Source organism: Podarcis erhardii, assembly GCF_964252035.2.
Source record: "Podarcis erhardii genome assembly, chromosome: 8".
Lineage (NCBI taxonomy): Eukaryota > Metazoa > Chordata > Lepidosauria > Squamata > Lacertidae > Podarcis > Podarcis erhardii.
Window position 1 is genome coordinate 20,709,392 of NC_138499.1, and position 22,971 is coordinate 20,732,362.

The 22,971-nt window shown below is 42.2% G+C and overlaps 1 long non-coding RNA gene across 2 annotated transcripts; it reads right to left on the minus strand.

The window, feature by feature from the left end:
- Nucleotides 1-2,625: 2,625 nt before the first annotated feature.
- Nucleotides 2,626-22,636, minus strand: LOC309349066. Of its 2 annotated transcripts, none has more exons than XR_014159657.1 (3): nucleotides 22,338-22,636; nucleotides 4,522-4,622; nucleotides 2,626-3,180 (listed from the first exon to the last, which is right to left on the minus strand). It is a non-coding gene; the product is annotated as an uncharacterized lncRNA (long non-coding RNA). The 2 variants fall into 2 exon arrangements; XR_014159658.1 differs by having other exon boundaries at nucleotides 2,628-3,139.
- Between the last annotated feature and the right edge of the window lie 335 nt (nucleotides 22,637-22,971).

Consider the following 22,971-nt stretch of genomic DNA (forward strand, 5'->3'; position numbering starts at 1 on the left):
AACCCAAACTCTTCTCAAACTCCATAAAATAACCAAAATTGAAGGTGTTTTAGCTAAAACTTATCCACAGTCTGGGAGGACTGTGTGCCAGTCTTGGCTCAAGCAAGCTCTTTAAGTCAGAAGCCTTCGCTTTGCAGTTTGACTATTCATCTCCTGGCTTCTAAAACTGAAGCCACAGATGGAAATTTTAACTAGGGAGAAGCAAGGTTTTTGTGCAAAAACAACAACACATGAACAAACCCTTAAGAAAAACAGGATTTGGCTAGTGAATGTCATGTAGTATTAGTTTTACAGCTAAAAGGACAATACAATAGTAATCTAGCAATATATATATATATAGTGGATTTGACACAGAGTCTTAATTAAATATATTCAATTAAACACCATCTCACTACTACTACTACTACTGTTATTATTATTATTTAATTAAACACCATATTATATACAGATGGAGTAGGGAAGAAAATCTCTATTGTGGTAACATATGGAATAGAACCCAAGAGAGACCTATTGAGTCATACAACCATATAGCTTTAAGAGAGCTCTGCAGTCATATAGGTCAAGTTGCCTTTTGCCATATCTTCCTGAAGGTTTCTATTAATGAATTAGCTCTTTGGATTGAAGTATGGGGCCTGCCCATAAACACGGCACACTTCCAAGAGTAAATGCACTTTTGTGCAGAACCTCTGTGCTGTATGATATAACTTCCACTCCCTGGTAGTGTGATTTTCCAAATGTGTCTTGCATTTGATAACCTGATATCACTGGTGCAAGAAGAGCAGTTGACCTAGAGCAGATGTCCATAAATGTTAAGCACGTTTGAAGAAAATCAAATGGACCACACCACACCTTTTGCTCATGATCAAATAACACCATTAACCTGTGGTTTTGAGAGATGTTGTCTAACAACAGTGTTGTTGCTTGGCAAACTTGAATGTTTTGTGACTTTTCATTTGTAGCTTATTACTTTTGTACCGTGTCCTGCCTCCAATAAGCTCAGTGTAGCATACATGGAAATTTTGTACTTAAAACAACCCTGCGAGGGGATCAGGCTGAGTCAAAGTGACTGACCCAGAGTTCCATTCAGGTGTCCCTTTAGAAAGCTGGCCATCTGCCAATCACGAGCCTCTTCCTATTGACTATGACTTGTTATGATCTGGCAAACAATTGCTTTGGAGAAGGTCCAGGACTGTATTCTCACTCAGTTTGCCTTAGGAAGAAATGTGTTAGATGTGCTGTTTGGACCTGAAATGATTCAGAAGTGAAAGCATCTCTGGATGAAAAAGACATACTCCCTCATTATGACTCTTTTTAGATGGTTCAACCCATAGGAGAAACGTGCTAAGAGGAAGGCACGCTTGGCAAATCCACACCGTGATCAACTCCCACCCGGAAACCAATGTCCCCACTGTGGAATGATGTGTGGTTCCAGAATTGGCCTCCACAGTCACTTACGAACTCACTGTTAAAACGGTGTTTATGGAAGACAATCTTACTCGGCTACGAGTGATCGCCGAAGAAGAAGAAGACCTATGATGAAGCGTTATGTCTCACTCCTTATATAGCCAGCCAATCACTGCACTCTGGAAGAGAAGGCCACCTACAGATCCCATCCCATCAGGATGTCAGTTCCATACAATGTAGGAAATGAGCCCTTAGGCAAAAGACCAGATGGTGTCCTTACCCAAGGCACCTATGGAAGCCAGTTGGACTAGAAGTTGCATCTTACTCCAATGGTGGTGGAAGGCTAGTATCTTCCACTGCACTGGAGGGCAGCAGGCTAATGTAGGGGGTACCTAGTGGGCCTCATGGCACTCACAGCTCTACCCCCTCCCTGCCTCGTTCATCTTCTGCTGTGCAGAACAATGATTAAAGGGGGGGGGAGGCATGCCTTGCCTTGTACAACATGGTTGTGTGACTCAGTTCTCAGTTACAGGGCATCTTCCTAGTGATTATCTGGCAATTCCCACAATCCAAATTGCGTGGATTTCTACTGTTTATTAGTCAAAAGATGCATGCACACACTAGACTTACATAGAAACTATTTTTGTTTCTGTATATGCTGGAAGCTGCTCAGAGTAGCTGGGGCAACCCAGTCAGATGGGTGGGGTACAAATAGTAAAATTATTATTATTTATGTTTCTAGCATAATTTTTGAGAGGTGTCAGGGAATGCTGAAAAGTGACCATTCTCTTAAATTTTTGTTGGACAAAACCAATGAGAGTTAAATGTGGTATAGAACTGATGGATGTTAGGCAGCTAACTCAAAGTAGACCCATATATTTGTAATATAAATTCATGGGGGGCCCATAGCTCAGTGGTAGAACACATGGTTTGTATACAAGTTCACACCCTCTAGTTTAAAGGATCAGATCACACCTGATAGAGAAGACCCCTGTTTTTAAGGTCAAATCCACAACATACATTTAAAGCACATTGCTTTCCTGAAGAATCCTGAGAATTGTATTTTTTTTTAAGGGTGTTGGGGATGTAAATTACAGTTCCGAAGATTCCATGGGGGAAACAATGTGCTTTAAATATACGGTGTGAATGTGATAATAGATTTTGGAAAGCAGCTCCCTATGGCCTACATATACCCAAAGAAGAGAAAAGCAGGAATGTATTGAGATTGCAAATTTTATTCAACCCTAAAGCATAGCTGTAATGTATTGTGAAAAACTACAAAATAAAGCCTTTTTTCAATTTATATGCCACAAAACCATATATACCACAATGTAATACAAAAGAAAGACACACAAACGCACACACTTTTTAGATTCAAAATCTTCCAAGTTGTCGAAAACTGAGCTACCCCATGGAGCAAGAATCTCTCCTCTCCCCTTGTCTTCAGTATTTACCATTTCAAACTTCTGTGTGCAAAGTAATAGAGTGATCTCTGAAAATGTACAGTAAGTGGACGAATTATTTTGAAACCAGTCAAGGGAACTTATTAACTGGAATGTTATCTCTTACTCTCTTTCTTTGAAGAGTCATCGAAAGCTGGAGTTAAGTTAGCAGTCTTCTGACAAACTCTATAAGAACGAGTTCATGGTATAGCTCACATTCACTGGGGTATTGAAGAGCTCAACAGATAAAGACTTGTGTGGTTTGGTTCAAGCTGTGGTTACTGGACTGGATCCTGGTGTGAATAAAGATCAGGTTCGGATTTCTGTCGGCATGCTGAATTGCAAGCAGAATACAATTTTATTTTGGCTTCAAACAAGAATCTTATTCGGGTGTAGTTGTGCAGCATTTTCCTTCCATCTCATGGAATATAGCATAGTCTCTCTTATGTGCTGATAAGCTTAAGTCACTTGTACCAAATTTTCTTAGCAGAAAATCTAGCATGTCAAGTTATTCATTCATTCATTTATTTATTGAATAATGCCAAAATATGCTTCTAAGCATTAAATCAATCGCACAAGCATTCAGATATAAGCATTCATAATTGAAATACACAATTAAAATACTTAAACAACCCTATAGGCAGAGACTATGTTATACCACTGCAAAAACAAACAAACAAACAAACAAACCAGATCAATAGAAAAGTTTAGGATTTGAATGCTTATAAGTGCAATCCAAACATGTCTATTTGGAAGTAATTCCACTGAGTTCAATCAGACGTAGGGTGGTACCTCAGGTTACATACACTTCAGGTTACATAGGCTTCAGGTTACAGACTCCACTAACCCAGAAATAGTGCTTCAGGTTAAGAACTTTGCTACAGGATGAGAACAGAAATCGGGCTCCGGTGGCGCAGTTGCAGCAGGAGGCCCCATTAGCTAAAGTGGTGCTTCAGGTTAAGAACAGTTTCAGGTTAAGAACGGACCTCTGGAACGAATTAAGTACTTAACCTGATGCACCACTGTATTCACAAGTAAGTATATACAGAATTGCACCCACCGTGTGCTGCTTTCACAACAAAACACCACATTGACATTGCTAATAATTTGATTCCATTCTTCACAGTAGCCTTTTTAATAATTGGGATTTGCAGGGATGTTCCCCCAGGTCCCCCAGTTCTCCGAAAACTGGAAAACTTCTTACTAGTTTGTTTTCTATTATACTAGAAGCTCCTGTGTTTTCAAATATTGGTGTCAATCTAACCCATTTGTCCAAATGGGGAAAGAGCTGGGAGGGCCTGCTTGCAACACATTAACACACCACACACATCAATGCACCTGAGAAACTTCTTTGTAACATTTCAAGTTCCTTTATACTTAGCAGCTCCTGATTATACCTATACAATGTAACATAGTATTAAGTTAAATAAACAAGAGGCATTGGTCTTTAAAATGAGGGGGTACTTTTTAAAATCTCAGCACAAGTTCAATTTCCTTTACCCTCCCCATAGCCTGACTAAACTACTGCCAGAGTCTTCTGTTGTGGCTTACCTCCCACTGAAGAGCCCTCCCAGGTAGAGAAAGAAAGAAAGAAAGAAAGAAAGAAAGAAAGAAAGAAAGAAAGAAAGAAAGACAGACAGACTTACTGGTCTCCTAACAAGATTTGGTTACTTACTCTAAGAAAGTGCTGTCCATCTTCTGTCTTCTTAAGTGTTCCAGTGTTGAGAGTTCCACTGCTTGGGGTTCACTAGCAGTATCTTGATCTGATACTCCCAACTGGAATTCATCAACACCAAGTTAGATATTGCATGGCACTATCAACATGTGGGCATCCCTTCACATACTTTTGCTCTGCTCCAAGAGGAGCACAAGCCAACGGAACATGATTCATCCTGCAATGGGCATGTGGTGATGCAGAGGCAGGCTTTTTCACAAATGGTAGAGGCATTATGAGATGCATTCTCTACTGTAATAAAAAAAGGGGCTCATCTGTATTGGCATCCCACCGGCTTTTGAAGATATATCTGTCCACACAGGCATTCCCTTGATTTCTGAGCCCGAGTCTTCTGTTTTAATTTGCTGTGTTGCTTTAATGGGATTGCTTATGTCATGTGAGTGTTTTATTGTTCTAATGGGATTGCTTTGTGCTGCATTTTAATTATGGATGTTTTTATTTCAATGTTTGTGTGGACTTGTAAAATGCTTAGAAGCTATCTTTGGCCTTAAGCAGAATATAAATTAATAAGCCATCAGCATCCGGGGAACACGTGTGCAACTAGGCTGAGAGAAAGACTCCAGGCCACTCTGAAATGTCCTGGTGTAGCCAGGATCCTGTGACAACCAGTTGTAGCATCCCACTAACTCCCTGGCATTACAGATTTAGATGTGACTTTGTAGGGGTTTCAATGGGGATCCCTCCCAGTTATGTGAGAATAGGATTCCTCAGCTACAGTTTTTAGGTTTGTGGGAGAGGCAGCTTCAAACGGGATCTAATTCAATATATGAGAGTTTGTGTTTACGGCTTCCACCATTTTGAAGTTAAAGCAGGTGCTTTCTTTCTTATGCGAGTATTAGTAGCCACAGATCATCCTTCATGAAATTCTCTAAGCATGATGGCTATGCTCCATCTCCACTATTGGAGACAGAGGAGAATCTGGTTGACCATGGTAGGATCCTGAACTAGATGGCCCATGGGCCTGATACACCAGAGCTATTACTTTCTTGTGCAATAATTTGCACTCTTCATTCTATTTGGTGCTTGAGTGAATTTGTAAGAGCTTTAATTCTCAAAAAAACAAAGTGTTTTAGAATGTTCCATAAATCCTTATTGTTTAATAAATGCAATGCCACACTGTTTGTGTTGGAGAACAGTGTCCAAATTATATGAAAACAATATTAAATTAAATACGTGTGGACATTTGCAGGAACCGAGGAAAGCTTCTTGACCATATAAAGCCTAATTTTTAAATTGCAGGATGACATTCCAGGATGCCTCATTGCTGTTTTTGAGACGGATGATGTCATTTGGCTGTTGGGTTTGCAGCTTGCACAACATCCAAGGGAAGTGCTATCTCACCAGGAGATGTGTCTTGTAATGTCTTCCTCCTTAGACTTCATGTAGCGTTTGCCAAAAGAAAGTGTACTGTTGAGAAAAAGTGCTAGGTAGAAATAAATACAAATGTTCTCTTGTTAGATACCTTTATCTGGTGTATACAGTTGCACTGCTGAACTCAAGAAGCTACATACCTCCATGCAACACGGCAGACTTAAATTACATAGAAACTGGTCAAAAGAAGCTCAAGAAAGTCACCTATTGGGTTTTTTTGGATTAGGGATTTTTTAAAGGAGATATGCAGCATATTTTCAGCAGATAGTTATATCATGTGCACGGCATATAGGCTACTAGGTTCTTAGGCCTGGGGAAACATTGCATGCCTTATACCTTTCCCCATTATGCCATTGCATTTTAAGCACCTCATCACTAAACAATGATAGCTTACATTCAAATACTTGATAGCCTGGAGATGTGACTCTAAGGACCTTTCCAGGTGAGGGTTTGCTCACAAAGATGGAGTGGTGGCGAAGGACCCAGCAATGTTTTTCACATTAGCATGTCCCTTGAGAGGTCATTCAGACATCCTTTGCCAAGCTAGTGCCTTGATTGCTAGGGGAATGTATTTCCCCAGCACCAGTCAGAGCTGCGCAATGGATGAATGGTTTTGCTTCATCAAGGAATGACAGGTGAATCTGCTGCAAGAAGAGCCATTATCAGCAAGTAAAAGAGAAGAAGAATTTAAAAAATGAACTGGCTTAGGAGCAACTGGGGAGAACTATAGTGAAGCCTACCAAAAGTTCTCCTTTCCCATTCGTATAGTGAATGAAGTGTTAGGTTATGAGATGTACACATAAGGAACAATCCCATGGTTCCTTGAGATCACTTGCAGCAATAATTCATTCTGAATACTGGATAGATGCTATAGGACTTGAACCCTGCTAGATCCTTCCTTCATGCAACACTGATTTCCCAGAGAACAGATAAGGTTGCTGCCCCTCACTGATCCCTGTGCTGACTATACTTTTAAGGGTGACTCTACACAGTATCTCAGCAAAGCCATGTTCCCAAACCCATGCCTGACAGATCTTAAGCTGGGGTCAGCCCTGAAAAGGGGGCAGGATAGAGCCAGGACCAGAGATGGAGTGGGGGGGGGGTGGAAATAGACTGGATCCTAAGCCCATTTAGATCCATCACATGGCCTCGCAACCCCAGCGTGAGTTAAGCTGGCAAAAAAGTGGTATAACCCAAACACCATTTTAATAGCTTGTTTTCCCTCTGCCAGGCTTAGGCCAGCTCAACCAGAAGTATCCTTGCTCCTGAATGCAGTTTGGATATGATGTACTTTATGACAGCTTAACTTCTACTGAGTTTGCTTTTATGCCAGCTTCTTTCCTATAGGACTGCTGCCTTACCTGGGAGCAAGCCCCACGGTGCTCAGTGGGATTTATTTCTCAATAAACAAGGTTAACATTGCATTGAAAAATGTGTGAGGCATAATGACTGACAACATGGTCTCCTTGCTAACCTCCAGTAGGTGTGTGTGTATGACAATACCATCCCCTTGTTAATCTCAATTAGGGGTGGGCGGGTGATGTATAATTCATAGAGGTGTAAAGTATACAAAGCTGCAGATGTGTGCAGGATAATTGCAAATGCCAGAATCTTTTAATTATATCATGTTGAGGCCAATGGAGTTGCAATTACCTCTCCCGTAAAATATGTATGTGTAATAATGGTTCAGTGTTCGGAATCAAAATGAAATGGCCACAATTAAACCACAGTCTTTCTGGAAACCATATAATATCTGGGTGTCCAATAAGCTCCAGACCACCCAACCTTCCACTGACTGTGGCTTCTCCAAGTTAAACCCCACCAGTTTCCAATAGTATAGAGCACTGGATATTTTAAGGCTCTTGTGAACAGGGCATAGCATAATATATTTTACATTAAAAGTAAAATATTACTTTAAGCATGAAAATAAAATTTAAAAAATTAAATCCTGATTTTGCCCATGTGTGCAGCAGATGAATTAAGGGTTTTGTAATAACAATTATTTGGTTAAAAAGTAGCCATTTATCTTCTATTTCACTTCTTACTTACAAGACCCAGTATGTAAACAAAAGAGAGCTGGCTAAGCAAATCCAAATTTTCTTAGATTACTTTTTTCCCCTAAGCCACAGCTTTTCCTCAACTCAAAAGAATCTCACACAAGGTATCCAGCTTGGTTGAAATATATAAATATCCTTTCATTTCTTGCTTCTGCAGAGTAACTATTGCAAGCCTATTAGATAACAAGAGATACCCAACCAAAGTGAGTATGCCAGCAGCAATGGCACTCTCTCACATCGGAAAATTTGATTACTGCAACGTGCTGTGTGTGGGGCTGTCCTTGTATCTGGTCCAGAAGATGCAGCTAGATTAGAATGCAGCTGAGAAAGCTGAAATTGTTACCAGTTTTCTACCAGACCAGGTTCAAGGTTCTTGCATGAATTCACAAAGTCCTAAATGGCTTAAGCCCAGTGTGCCTTAAAGACCATTTGATGACTTATGCTCTGCCTCGATCACTGAGCACTGCTTGTGGTTCCCAATGCCCCTGAGCTTCTGTTGGACTGATGCTTTAGTGTGGCAGGCCCTCCCTTGTGGAACTCCCTGCTGGTAGAGGTTCAGCAGGGATCACACTCCTGCCTTCTTTTAGACGTCTCCTAAAAACTGCTGTTGAGACAGGCCTTTCTGAAAACACATATTCAACTAACCTGTCCGGTCCGCTCAAAAGTTTCCACTTGCACAATGGGACCTCTTCCACCATCCTCCCAACATCTGCTTTGGAGGTTTGGGGGCACATTTAGGAGGGGCAGGTGGGAAACATTCTGTAGTGCAAGCAGAAATGCTTGCGCCAATGGAATGTTCACTTAGCGCTAGGCTGAATTCCACACATAAAAAGCACTCAAGCAATTCCCCTCAAATAGCCCTGAAATTTGGGAAATCTCCCCGGTGACCTTGTTTGCCAGTCCTGCTCATGGATCTCAGCAAGATGTCTGCAAATGTTCTGCTCCGATGCAACATGCATTCCCCCCATGTATTCCTCCATGGGACTCCTTCCAGAACACACGCACAGAGGGAAACCATTATTCTGGAACCACCCCTGAATACATTTCTGTTGCTTTCCAGCTGCCATTAATGGAGGAGAAAGAACAGGACAATCTGTACAAAAATATTAAGGTTGGTTATATAGATATATTTTCCCCCAGTCTTAGAAATATTTCAAATATTGAATTGGCAGGCGTTATGTGTGAATAGAAGGCTAATGGGATTGTAATGTTATAGATACCAAGTAAGTGAAATCTGATCAGCTGTGATATGTATCACCATATATATCTTTCAAGACCTACTTTGGTCCTCATCATTGAAAAGCTGGAGTTGTGACCTTTTCCTGTTGCTTTCCATTGTTTTCTCCTTCGGCAGTTCAGCTTTGAGCAACTGAGCTATCCCCATAAAGCAGCCTTCATCGAAGTGGTGCCCTATGTATGTTTGGACTGTCATTCCAGCTGGGGCTGATGGGAATTGTCATCCAACAAACATATGAGGGGCACCAGGTTGCGGAAAGCTGTCTTATCTTCAGCTATGCCTCCCTAACGCACACTGCCATTGGCAACACATGCCTGAGACCTTGATAAAAGAGCTGTTCAGGCAGACCCTTAGGCCCTGGTGAACTCCTCTTGCAGGATCAGGCCTTAATTACTGCAAATCCCTTCCAGCAGTCCCCAAAGATAAACTGGATTTTTCCACTGCCAATGTCAGCCGTGCCAGATGTTACCTATATTGTGCGTTCCTAGCTCTAAAACAGCTGTCAGGTGTTTATGCCAAGTTCCTAGCCACTATAGGATTTAGAAAGTAATACTCAAGATACCTATCTATCTGGTAGAATACCAGCATTCTTACTTTGTCAACAGGTCTGCTAGCATTGGCCCAATAAATTTTGCTGCCTGGGCTAAAAGACAAGAGATCATGCCCTTGTTTCATGTACTGGACTGGGAATAGATCATTATTTTAACATTGGTGGCGGTGGCGGGGCAGTGCCCTCTACTGCAGTGCTCATCAACCTTAGGTCCCAAGACATTGTTAGACTACAATGCCCATCAACACCCGCCAGTTTAGCCAGTAGTCAGGGATGATGGGCGTTGCAGTCCAACAACGTCTGGGGAGCCAAGATTGAAGAACATTGCTCTACTGCACCGGAGAGTAGGAGACTATCTTAGGGGGCCCAGGCTCCAGCAGCAACCACTTGTTGCATTCCCTAACATCTCCCACCTGATGTACCTGCCTCACTCTGTTATATAACAGTGGCAGGGTCTAAGGAGAGGCAAACATTGTTTCATTACCTTTTCACTGTAAAAGGTAAAGTAAAGGACCCCTGGACGGTTAGGTCCAGACTATGGGGTTGCGGCACTCATCTCGCTTTCAGCCAGCATTTGTGCACAGGCAGCTTTCCAGGTCATGTGGCCAGCATGACTAAACTGCTTCTGGTTCAACGGAACACCATGACGTAAGCCAGAGTGTGTGGAAACGCTGTTTACCTTCCCACCACAGCAGTACCTATTTATCTACTTGCACTGGTGTGCTTTTGAACTGCTAGGTTGGCAGGAGCTGGAGCAGAGCAATGGGAGCTCACCCCGTCACAGGGATTCGAACCGCGACCTTCCAATTGGCAAGCCCAAGAGGCTCAGTGGTATAGACCACAGCGCCACCTGCATCCCCCCCCCTTTCACTTCAACTTTACATTTTCACTGTAACCATGGGCTCTGTATGATTTTGGGCAGTCGTAGCCATTGATAAAGGGGGTGGAGATGGGAATAAAACCAACTGCCAGTGGCTCTGGGGTGGCCACATCACAAAAAAAGAGGGCAAAATGAGATGCAGATTTGCATGTGCTAATTTATATGAATAGGTGCAATTTTGAAATGATTACTATAATTTAAACAGCGTGGAAGACTGTGAGCAGATGATGTGTAGCTCTAAAATTTCTCTGTAGCATGTGTCAAGCACGACTGTGGCTTCACTCATTGGCTAAATGCACAGAAAAGTGGTAGGAGGCTATCTGTGGAGGCGAGGGCTATCAACGCCTACTTGCCATAAGGGCACTTCTCTGCCTTCACTGTCAGAGGCAGTAATGCTTCTGAATATCATTTGCTGGAGGCAAAGGGAGGAAAGGGAGAGGGTCGTTGTGTTTGGGTTCTGTTTGTGGGTTTCCTATAGGCATCTGGTTGGCCACAGTTAGACCAGAATGCTGGACTAGATGGAGTCACTCCATCTCCTGGGTCCAGTGCCGAAGGCCCTCTGGTGGTTCCCTCACTGCAAGAAGTGACGTTACAGGGAACCAGGCAGAGGGCCTTTTTGGTTGTGGCACCTACCATGTGGAACGCCCTCCCATCAGATATCAAGGAAATAAAAACTATATAGTCATACCTCGGGTTAAATACGCTTCGAGTTGAGCGCGTTCGAGTTGCGCTCCTTGGCAACCCGGAAGTAACGGAGCACGTTAGTTCGGGGTTTCACCGCTTGCGCATGTGCAGACGCTCAAAATGATGTCATGCGAATGCGCAGTGTGTGCGCAGACGTGCCGTCGCTAGTTACATTTACCTGTAGATGCGAACGGGGCTCCGGAACGGATCCTGTTCGTATCTAGAGGTACCACTGTATGACTTTTAGAAGACATCTGAAAGCAGCCCTGCTTAGGGAAGTTTTTAATGCTTGATGTTTTATCATGTTATAAATTCTGGGAGCCACCCAGAGTAGCTGGGGAAACCCAGCCAGATGGGCAGAGTGTAAATAATAACAGTTGTTGTTGTTGCCTTTGTTTTTTATACATTTATATAAAATACGAAAATTTAAACAAAATAAAAAATAACCTAATATTTGTTTTGATGCAATTTTGCCTAAAGCCCACATTTTTGCAAAGCAATTTCCTCTGCAAGGAATCCATCTTTGCATGTTACTTTCACTACGTATTCATACAGAAGCGTTACTCTCTTAGGTGCATTTTTGTACACACCACTTGGCTGGAGAGCTTCATTGCGAAATTCAGATAAATGCAAATTTCAAGGGGTGTTGTTGTTTTGCTTTTCACAAAGTGTGAATTTGGTAGATTTGCCTTTAAATGTGGACTGAATAAAAATTCCGCCTCCATCGGTGATTATAGCTCTTCCCTTTTTTGTCATCAGTTCAATTCTGGTACCAGGAATGAGCCAAGGTGGTCACGGGAAATAGATCACCAGGGGAAAGTGAAGAAGAGTTCAGCCCAGATCACCCTCATTCCCCCCCCATAAATCTGAGAGGTCTTTGCTACACAGACCCTATCACACACAGATAGCCAATGTAAAACTTTCCAGCCTAAAAATGTCTCTTCTTAAGAACAAGACCATGATTCCCATCTTGGCACACTTAAAGCTGCTTTTGAGCTTTGCACAAGAGCACATCTATGTCACTGCAAATGACTCACATAGAAACATATTGTACTATGTCCTTCTAATGCTGGCAAGGACCCACCAAGGAGCCGGGGGGGGGGGCAACCCAGGCCTGACTGTTCCAAGCAAGTGGTTTTCTTGCAAATATTTGTCCGTCTACCAGGTGCCATGACAGCATGGGCAAACGGTTTGAAATAAAAGCTCAGGTCAGTGGTGGGATTTAGGGTCTTCGTCACACTGAAAACTGCTAGCTCAGTAAACACAAGCCAGCGAGTTTGTGCAGAGATTGTCAGTGTGACGCTGCAGAAATTCTGGTTTCCTAACACAACATTTTTATTTTTATTTTTTAAAAGATAGAACTTATAAATCATCCTGCCCATGTGATTTTGTAAGAATGACATTGATTAAAATATTTTGCGATTACTACAACTGAATATAAAGAGAACCCATACAAGTAACACTGACACAAAACCCCACACATACACTAAGTAGAAGAATAGAAGCATAACCACCCCACACCCCACACTCCACACTCCACACCCCACACCCCACTCCCTCTCTTCCCCCCTTCCTAATTTTTTAAACCAATTCATGAACCAAGAGCTTGTACATTGACCACTAACAATGAAACATATGTTGTAGATATTTTCCACATTTATTATGCTATTTTTGTGATATACAAATGAGATGGGGGGGGATTGTGATTAAGGATGGAATTTTCTGAAAAACCTGATGTTGAACTTATCCACATAGGTCTGTCCCCCCATTTCCTTCTTGCTCCTTAATCTCAATGGGCAGAGCATCCCTCCCCAGTTCCACTAAAAATGCAAACAATTCCCAACTATTACAGTGGTACCTCGGGTTACATACACAGGTTACATGCGCTTCAGGTTACAGACTCCGCTAAACCAGAAATATTACCTCGGGTTAAGTACTTTGCTTCAGGATGAGAACAGAAATCGTGCAGCAGCGGCGCAGTGGCAGCAGGAGGCCCCATTAGCTAAAGTGGTGCTTCAGGTTAAGAACAGTTTCAGGTTAAGAACAGACCTCCGGAACGAATTAAGTTCTTAACCCGAGGTACCACTGTATATCCATTTCTCTCTGTATATACCAGATGCTAGAACATGGTGTTATCCAGCACAGCTGCATGTTGGCAGATTCAGGGCAGGCAATAAAGCACTTGTTCACACGGCATGTAAGGAACATGCTTCTACAAGATGCTCATCTGCATTTTTTGCCTGACCCATATTTTGAGCGTGTTGTGTACTGATCAACTCCTCCAAGTCTGCAAGCCTTTCTCCTTGTTTTGTGGCTATGCCTTGGGAAAATCCAATCTAACCCACTGAATTGGATCATAATCGGATATGTGGAACATCCAAAGAGAGATTTTGCTTAACAAAGTTTTAATTTGTCGGGTAAGGAAAGATACCCAGCCAGATGGGCAGGGTATTATTATTATTAATAATATTATTATTATTATATTGTAAGGCAAAGCCGCAGAACAATGAAGAAAAGCTCTTGGACCCAGTGAATTTAACTGATACTCAAAATGGTAAACATATGGGTCAAGCAAAAGTGGATGAGCTGAAGATGGATAATAATACTAATACTAATACTAATACTAATAATAATAATAATAATAATAATAATTTTAATAATTTATACTTTGGATGTCAATCAGCCAAAGGCCTGGTCAAAGAGGAACACTTTTGCCTGGTGCCTAAAGGTGTATAATGAAGGCACCACATGAACCTCCCTGGGGACAGCATTCCAAAAACAGAGAGCCATTGAAGAACAGGCCTCTTCTCACATTGCCACCCTCTGGACCTCTCATGGAAGAGGCACATGGGGAAGGGCCTAAAATATCCTCTCAGGGTCCGGATAGATCCATATGCAAAGAAGCGGTCCTTGAAAATTCATGGAAGATCCTGCTATCAACAGCCACTAGCCACAATGGCCGTTTACTTCCTCTGCTCTCAGATGCCTCTGGCCTGATCCAGCAGACCTCTTATGTTCTTATTGTGCTCTGGATCTGATTTGGAGGTAAAGGAAGTGGGGATTGTTAAAGATGCCCCCTTGCCATATGATGTGGTAGCTTGCGGTGTGCTGTTATATAAGCATGATTTGAGACAGATGGGTGTTTTCTTTTATTATTATTATTTAAAGAAGACATACTGAATTTTCCATTTCGCCACAGCCTCCTTCCCCGCTAGAAATCAACTGCTGAATCTTGTCAAATGTTGCCATTTAGTACATGAGTCACTTTGAGAGCTCTATTTGTTGCTGTGGAATGCCTCTCGACTTCTAAAGAAGCAGATGTTTCAAGTTAGCGGCAAGAGAGCTAAACAAGTGCATTGCAAAGGCACAGCACAAATAACGTGTTTCATTACAGTTATTTATAGCTGTCCGCAACTATCATAGTTTTCTAGCCGAAAATTATTAAAAGCAATTACAATTACTTGAGTATACAGCTAAGGATGATTCATGTGGCGTAGCGTAAGCCATGTAACAAGTAGCAGCTTCCACATCCTCCTTTTTCGGAGGCTTTCTGGATTAATCTGCTGTTCTTTTCTCAATGGCTGTGGAAGTGATTTGACAAGGCATGCTGCTTTGCAAGACTCTGGCCATTTTGAATAGGACTTCGGCATCCCATTCAGCAACTGCCGGCCATCTTCAGAGGGACTTTGGCACGCTGCCATACAGCCTCTGGCTGTTTTCAATGGGTCTTCAGCAGGCAACAGGCCACCTCGGTGTCAGGGCTGGATTTAGGTTTGATGAAGCCCTAAGCTACTGAAGGTAATAGGGCCCTTTATATGTCCAGCTGTCCTTTGCCAACAACAAATTGTCACTGTTTTTTGTGTGTTGAATATACGCTATATGGTCATTTATGGACCTAATGGTATCTAAAGCCATTTGCACATGTTGTCATGCAACCAGTCCATGCAGAATATAGGCACCCTATATATGGAAATGAGCAAAACAGTGATATTTTAGGGAGCAGGCTAGCAGGCGGGACCCATTACTTACATCATAGGAGCCGATACAACAAAAACACTGTTGCTGTATGTAGGTTTTATTTTATTTGTTTTTTCTCTTATATTTTGGAAATGTACATCAAGTTTTTTTCTTTAATTGTTTTGGTGGCCCCCAAGAGAGTGGGGCCCTAAGCTATATAGTGTATACGTAAATCCAGCACTGCTCGGTGTAGATGTTGTAAATGAAGTCTCCTGACAGCAAATCTATTAAAATAAAAACAACAACAACAATATTTATTTATATTCGTCTTTGGTGATCACTCGTAGCAGAGTAAGATTGTCTTTCATGAACACGGTTTTAATAGTGAGTCCGTAAGTGACTGTGAAGGCCAATTCTTGATCCACACGTCCTTCCACAGGGGGGGCATAGGTTTTCTGGCAGGAGTTGATCACTGTGAGGGTTTGCCAAACGTGCTTTCCTCTTAGCACATTTCTCCCTTTCATCATGAGCGTCTTCAAAGCCTATGACACTCTTGGTAAAGGCTGTCCTCCAGCTGGAGCGCTCGCAGGCCAGTGTTTCCCAGTTGTCAGTGTTTATACTACATTTTTTTTTAGATTTGCCTTGAGAGAGTCTTTAAACCTCTTTTGTTGACCAACAGCATTACGCTTTCCATTTTTAAGTTTGGAATAGAGTAGTTGCTTAGGAAGAAGATAATCAGGCATCCAAACAACATGACCAGTCCAATGAAGCTGATGTTGAAGGGTCGTTCCTTCGACACTGGTGATCTCTGCTTCTTCCAGTACAGTACACTGGCATTAGTTCACCTGTCTTCCCAAGTGATGTGTATAATTTTTTGGAGACACCGTTTATATGCCACCCATCACTCTGGGCAGCTTCCAACAATTTATAACACCACAGTAAAACATCAAACATGAAAAGCTTCCCTATACAGGGATGTCTTCTAAAAGTCACATAGTTGTTTATCTCCTTGACATCTGATGGAAGGGTGTTCTGCAGGATGGGCACAACTACCAAGAAGTTGCTGGGAACCGCCAGAAGGCTTCAGAGCTGGACCTCAGTGTCCAAGCTGAAAGATGGGGTTGGAGACACTACTTCAGTTACACCTGGCTGGAGCCAATTAGGGCTTCAAAGGTTAGCACCAACACTTTGAATTGTGCTCAGAAATGTGCTGATACAAGTTATCCAAGTTCCAATGGGAGCCACTGCGGGTGATGGAAACTCTGGATCAAACGCCAAAGAATCAGAAATAACATCTGAAATACCATTTGAATCTGGATGTCATTTCTCTGGGTATTGGATCTTTAGCAGAAATCTTCAGAGGGTGGGAAATATTTGCTTATTTCCCTACCATATAGAAGACTCATCTTGAGAAAGTGGGCTCATTCCAGGGTCTTTTATATCTCTCCAAATATTTTCCCTACACTAGAAAGGTTGGATAGACCTGGAATCATAGCTAAAGATTTATGACCTGTTCCAAAACTTAATACTGCTTGGGTTCACGTTTATATCTGAAATAAGTGTTCCACTTACATTGTGGCCCTTTCTTTTTCTTTTTCTTTCTTTTTTTTTTTAAAGAACTAATATATGCATAAGCGCTCTGATTTAATAAAAAATCCCCGGGGTTGCATTTTTAGGTTCTTAAGTGTTTTATAATTAGGAATATTTACTAATTGTTCCAATGCTGGATATGATCTGGAAGAAATATCTATTTTGACATTGTGGTGTTATATGGGAAACACCCATTCACTTCTATGGGCTTTGGCTCAAATTCTAGTTATTTCCTGAGGTCGCTCTACTCTTTCCAGTTACTCTGGTTATGCGGCTAATTCTCACTTCTATTTATTCTGGGAGATTCCTTTTTTCCGGTTTGGACTAGAGCGAATAACCCTAAATTCCACTGTGGGTGCCAAACACTGTTTTCCATTACTGGAAAAATAAAGGTCTGGCTTTTATTTGGGACTTGATAGGTCTCTCAGTTTCCACTCCTCCTTGAAGGACTGAGCACAGCCTTAGCTGCATAACTTGCTTTCTTCTTCTTCTTCTTCTTCTTCTTCTTCTTCTTCTTCTTCTTCTGGGGGAGAGTGAACGAGGGGGCTAGTGGAAGCTTTCAGCTCTCACAGGTAGGATCTCAGAGTTGAATCCTACTTTATGTGACAAACATGTTTGCCTTGTATCCATTGGTCATTTGTCTCATGACCTAAAGTTGCTCTTGAACAGCTGCAAGACTGGCACCACCATCCTGCTCTGGTCAGTGAAGTGACCTGCAACAGCTCCTCCAAGTATCCTTATTTTCCAGGGACAATCCCGGATTTACAGAAGCCATCCCAGTTTCTGATTTGATCCTGGAATGTCCCACTTTTCCTTAGGCCATCCCCATTTTCATCAGAGAAATGTTGGAGGGTAAGTAACTAGACAACTTTTAGAAGACACCTGCAGGCAGTCCTGAATAGGGAAGTTTTAAAATGCTTAATGTTTTATTATGTTTTTATATATTTTGGAAGCTGTCCAGAGTGGTTGGGGCAACCCAGTCAGACAGGTGGGGTATAAATAATAACATTCTTATTATTATGGAATTTGTTGTTGTTTAGTCGTTTAGTCATGTCCGACTCTTCATGACCCCATGGACCAGAGCACGCCAGGCACTTCTGTCTTCCACTGCCTCCCGCAGTTTGGTCAAACTCATGCTGGTTGCTTCAAGAACACTATCCAACCATCTTGTCCTCTCTTGTCCCCTTCTCCTTCTGCCCTCCATCTTTCCCAACATCAGGGTCTTTTCCCGGGAGTCTTCTCTTCTCATGAGGTGGCGAAAGTATTGGAGCCTCAGCTTCAGGATCTGTCCTTCCAGTGAGCACTCAGGGCTGATTTCCTTAAGAATGGATAGGTTTGATCTTATTGCAGTCCATGGGACTCTCAAGAATCTCCTCCAGCACCATAATTCAAAAATAGGATGTCCCTATTTTTATCAAAGAAATGTTGGAGGGTATGCTGCAGGCCAAGGAAGCTTCCTTGAAGCAACAGAACCTCTCTAAAATTGTCTTGTTCAGAAAAGCCTTCAGGGTCAGGCCAGTAGCTCATCTGGTCCAGCATCCTGTTCTCACAGTGGCTAACCAGATGCCTGTGGGAAACCCACAAACAGGACTTGAGCAGAAGAGCAATCTCTGTACGCCCCCATGACTTCCAGGAACTGGCCAGGACTAGTCTATGCAACTAGGAGACATTCAGTGAACAGTGTGAATCATTTAAAATCTTTTAAAATATGACCTGCAGTGAAAAATTAAGTTGTCTGTTTGTCAGTAGGACTGTCTCTGTGTTATGTACTGAGCTTGGATCCAAGAACAATAGACAGGTAGGATCCTAGAAAGCAACAACCTGATTGGCCTGCAGGAGCTGCCCAATCAGGCCCCAGGAGGAAATTAATCAGCCTATTAGGCCGGTAGGATCCTAGAGTGCAACAACTGATTGGCCTGCAGGAGCAGCCCAATCAGGCTCCAGGTGGGAAGCAGAATCAGCCAATCAGACAGAACCCCATTGTGTAGATAATGTACCGGTATATAAAGCCTGAGGCTTGGGGGGAAAATTCAATTCACTGTTTAATGAGCTGCAATAAAGAGCATGAAATCACTACGCGACTCCGAGTATATTTCACTCTGCTATCTCTTTACAGAGAGAACAGTGATGGTAACTACCACACAGAGTGCCAGTTAGCTACTACTGGGCTAAATTCAAGGGGCCAGTATTGATGTAAAAGGTCTATACAGTTTGGGACCAGGATTCTTAAAAGATCATCTCACCCCTTATATACCCAGCTAATCACTATGCTCCTGCAGATAGCATCTCATTAGGAGGTCCATTCGGCGCAATGCAGGAATCAGACTTTTAGTGTGGTGGCACCTACTCTATGAACTCCCTTACCTTGCATATGAGGCATGTCTATTATCTTTCCATCACATACAAAAGACCTTCATTTTACAAACCTTTCAAGTGGAGGCACTTATTCCAGTTTGCACTGGATTTGAAATTGTCTTAATGCATCGTTTTCATTGATGATGATGATTAATCACTTCAAGATTTCACAAATTAAATGAATAATAAAATATTATTAGCATTACTAAACCATTAGTAATGGAAACCCAGCCAGATGGGTGGGGTATAAATAAATAAATAAATAAATAATAATAATAATAATAATAATAATTATCATCATCATCATTATCATTATCATTATCATTATTATCATTATTATTTATTGGAAAAGGTCCTTTTTGCTATGAAGATCTCAAGGTGCAACAAATCAATACGGAGAATTGTCTTTCTGCACTTCTTTAGCCATGACATTCTGCACCAACCTGGAATTTTCCTTATGGGTCAAGCTTTGCTTTTTGCATACCTGCTGATGAATCTTCAGATTTTCAGTTTCCATTGGTTAGCAAAAGGAAATACCTAGCTGTTATGAATCCAGAGATCCATTTCAAAGCATATGAATACTAGGACCTGCAAGTGGATCTGAGTTCCAGTGCTCATAGAGTGGTGCTCGTGTGATCTAACCATAGACATAACTCTCTCAAGTACAACTGTTTTCAAAGGACTAAAAAAATATTCCAGATGCTTGCAACTGGGGGGAAACCCTGCATCTGCATCATTTAGCCTTAAAGAGCACTCGTAGCAATTGCTAAATTGCTATATCATTACATCTTGCTTCTTTTGTACATTTGAATGTGTTTCAGCTTTGTTTTTATAACAGAAAGCTCAGTTGGTACTTATCTCTTCCTCTGGAGTCCTTCTTTTAAAAAGTCTAGACATTTGTCAGTATTTCCATGAAGGAAAGACACTATCATCCCTTTTACCCCAATGAATTCTGGGCAGGGCCTTTGCTGTGAAATACTCATTTTATTAGTTGGCTTTCATTATTTAAAAAACAACTTTTTTCATGGGGATTGTACAGAATGCCATGGAGATTTTTCTCCTACTTGGAAATTGGATCATTTGGTTATGTAGAGCTCAGCTGTGTGTCTAGTTTTGAGTCAGTGAAAAAAAGAAAAAGCACCACCCTTATTTTTGTCAAGTTTGTGAGCATTTAACCAGCATTTCCACCTCCTCTTGTGCTGCATATTATGGAGCAAGAGTCACCAACACGGTGCCCATGGATCTATGCCCATGCACCTGAAGAAGCCTTCCCTGGCTTCCTCTCTCCTCCCTCTGCAAGTTAGACTCAAAAGAAGCATTCTGTGGTAGCTAATGGAATTGGTTGCAGGGTCTGTGTGTGGTGTGTAATTCAGCCCCTCTGGTGTTGCATATGTGCCTATGGGTCCCCAGAAGTTGGCAATTCCTGTTATGAAGGCAGACTGGCATGTGGCAGTGGCTCAGTGGGGACTGTTTTAGGAGAGCATGAGGCTCTTCCTGACAACCACAAGCTGACCAAATTGCCTCTGCATCACAGTTCATAGAATCATAGACCCTGCAACCAATTCCATTAGCTCCTTGAGAGGAGACTCTCAAGGATCATCTAGTCCAAACCTCTCCAATGCAGGAATCTCAACTAGATCATATATGGCAGATTGCCATCCAATTTCTGCTTAAAAACCTCCAAGAAAGGAAAGTCTGCCACATCCGAGGGAGCCCATTCCACTGCCAGACAGCTCTGAGCGTCAGAAAGTTGTTTGTAATGCTTAGTCGGAATCTCCTTTCTTATGACTTGAATCCATTGGTTCGAGTCCTATCCTCTGTAGATGCAGAAAACAAGCTTGCACCATCTTTCATGTGGCAGTCCTTCAGATATTTGAAGATGACTATCATAAGACCTCTCTGTCTTGTCTTCTCCAGGCTAAACATAACCAACACCCATCAACCATTATTGTTATATAGTTATTTGTAGTACGTTTCCGAGTGTTGGGGCTGACCTTTAAAGCCCTAAACGGCCTTGGTCCAGTATACCTGAAGAAGCATCTCCACCCTCATCGTTCTGCCCGGACACTGAGGTCCAGTGCTGAGGGCCTTCTGGCGGTTCCCTCACTGCGAGAAGCCAAGTTACAGGGAACCAGGAAGAGGGTCTTCTCGGTAGTGGCACCCGCCCTGTGGAACGCCCTCCCATCAGATGTCAAGGAAATAAACAACTATCTGACTTTTAGAAGACATCTGAAGGCAGACCTGTTTAGGGAAGCTTTTAATGTTCAGCAGACCACTGTATTTTAATACTTTGTTGGAAGCCGCCCAGTGTGGTTGGGGAAACCCAGCCAGATGGGCGGGGTATAAATTATTATTATTATTATTATTATTATTATTATTATTATTATTATTTACAGCATTTCTGCTGCTTATTTATTAGCATCTTTTCTGTGTCATGTACTTAGTACCCAAAGGTTCATTTACACAAGATTCCAAGGGCTTTATCCAAAGGCTGAAATCAACTTGTGAAAACAACAACAACAAGAAGAGTTTGGATTTGATATTCCGCTTTATCACTACCTGAAGGAGTCTCAAAGCGGCTAACATTCTCCTTTCCCTTCCTCCCCCACAACAAACACTCTGTGAGGTGAGTGGGGCTGAGAGACTTCAAAGAAGTGTGATTAGCCCAAGGTCACCCAGCAGCTGCATGTGGAGGAGCGGAGACGCGAACCCGGCTCCCCAGATTACGAGTCTACCGCTCTTAACCACTACACCACACTGGCTCTCAGTGCGGTGAGTGATTTCAACATGTTTCATCCAAAGCTCCCTGCTGGTTACTGTGTGATTCTCATGTCACTGTGTTCCTTAATAGGATCACATGGTATAACTACCAGAGATTATGCAAAACTACTATTGGAGCCTTACCCATTCTGAATGTTTGGAAATACACAGCTCCCATCAACCCCAGCCAGATTGACTCTTGACAAGGGATCATGAGTCCCCAAAACTCAGAGGGCACAAGGTTGGTGAAGGGTATTATTGTCCCTACATTCAACTATCACAGTTAGAAAGAGATTTGGACCAAAAACAACTCACCTTCAAAGGAGCTGGCGTCTCTCTCTGTCCTCTGATCCACCCCTTCATTGTTCAAATAAGTGAGGTGTTATAAGAAGTTCACAGGTTATTATCCCCGGTTCTGTAAATGGAGTAGACAAGCCATAATTTGTAGCATCTGCTGGAAGAAACCAACATTCCACAGCACACTAAATAAGTCGGCTTTTGAAGGATGGGTGTCTGAGCCAATTCTACTCGCTCCAAAACTATTTCAAAAATGAAGCGTGAGCTCACATTAAAGTATCTGCATTATAAGTTGCTGTCTACAGGTAAGATTTAGTCTCCACTTGGTTAGAGCTGAAGGCAACCAGTTCCTGGGAATCAGAAGGAGGAAGAGTGTTGTTGCACTCAAGTTCTTTTTGCAGGCTTCTCATGGGCAACTGATTGGCCACTGTGAGAACAGGAGGCGGGACTAGCTGAGCCTTTGGCATGATCCAGCAGAGCTCTGCTTACGTTCATATAGCTGTGGACAAAGGGCAAATATTGACTAAGCAGGTTCAAATGATGTAAAACACTGGACTTTAAAATTTTATTTTAAACTCAACAACTCTGTTTCCAACTGTTAGGGATTTATCCCATTTGTTGGTGGGCTCCATGCCTTTGTTATTATTGCTTG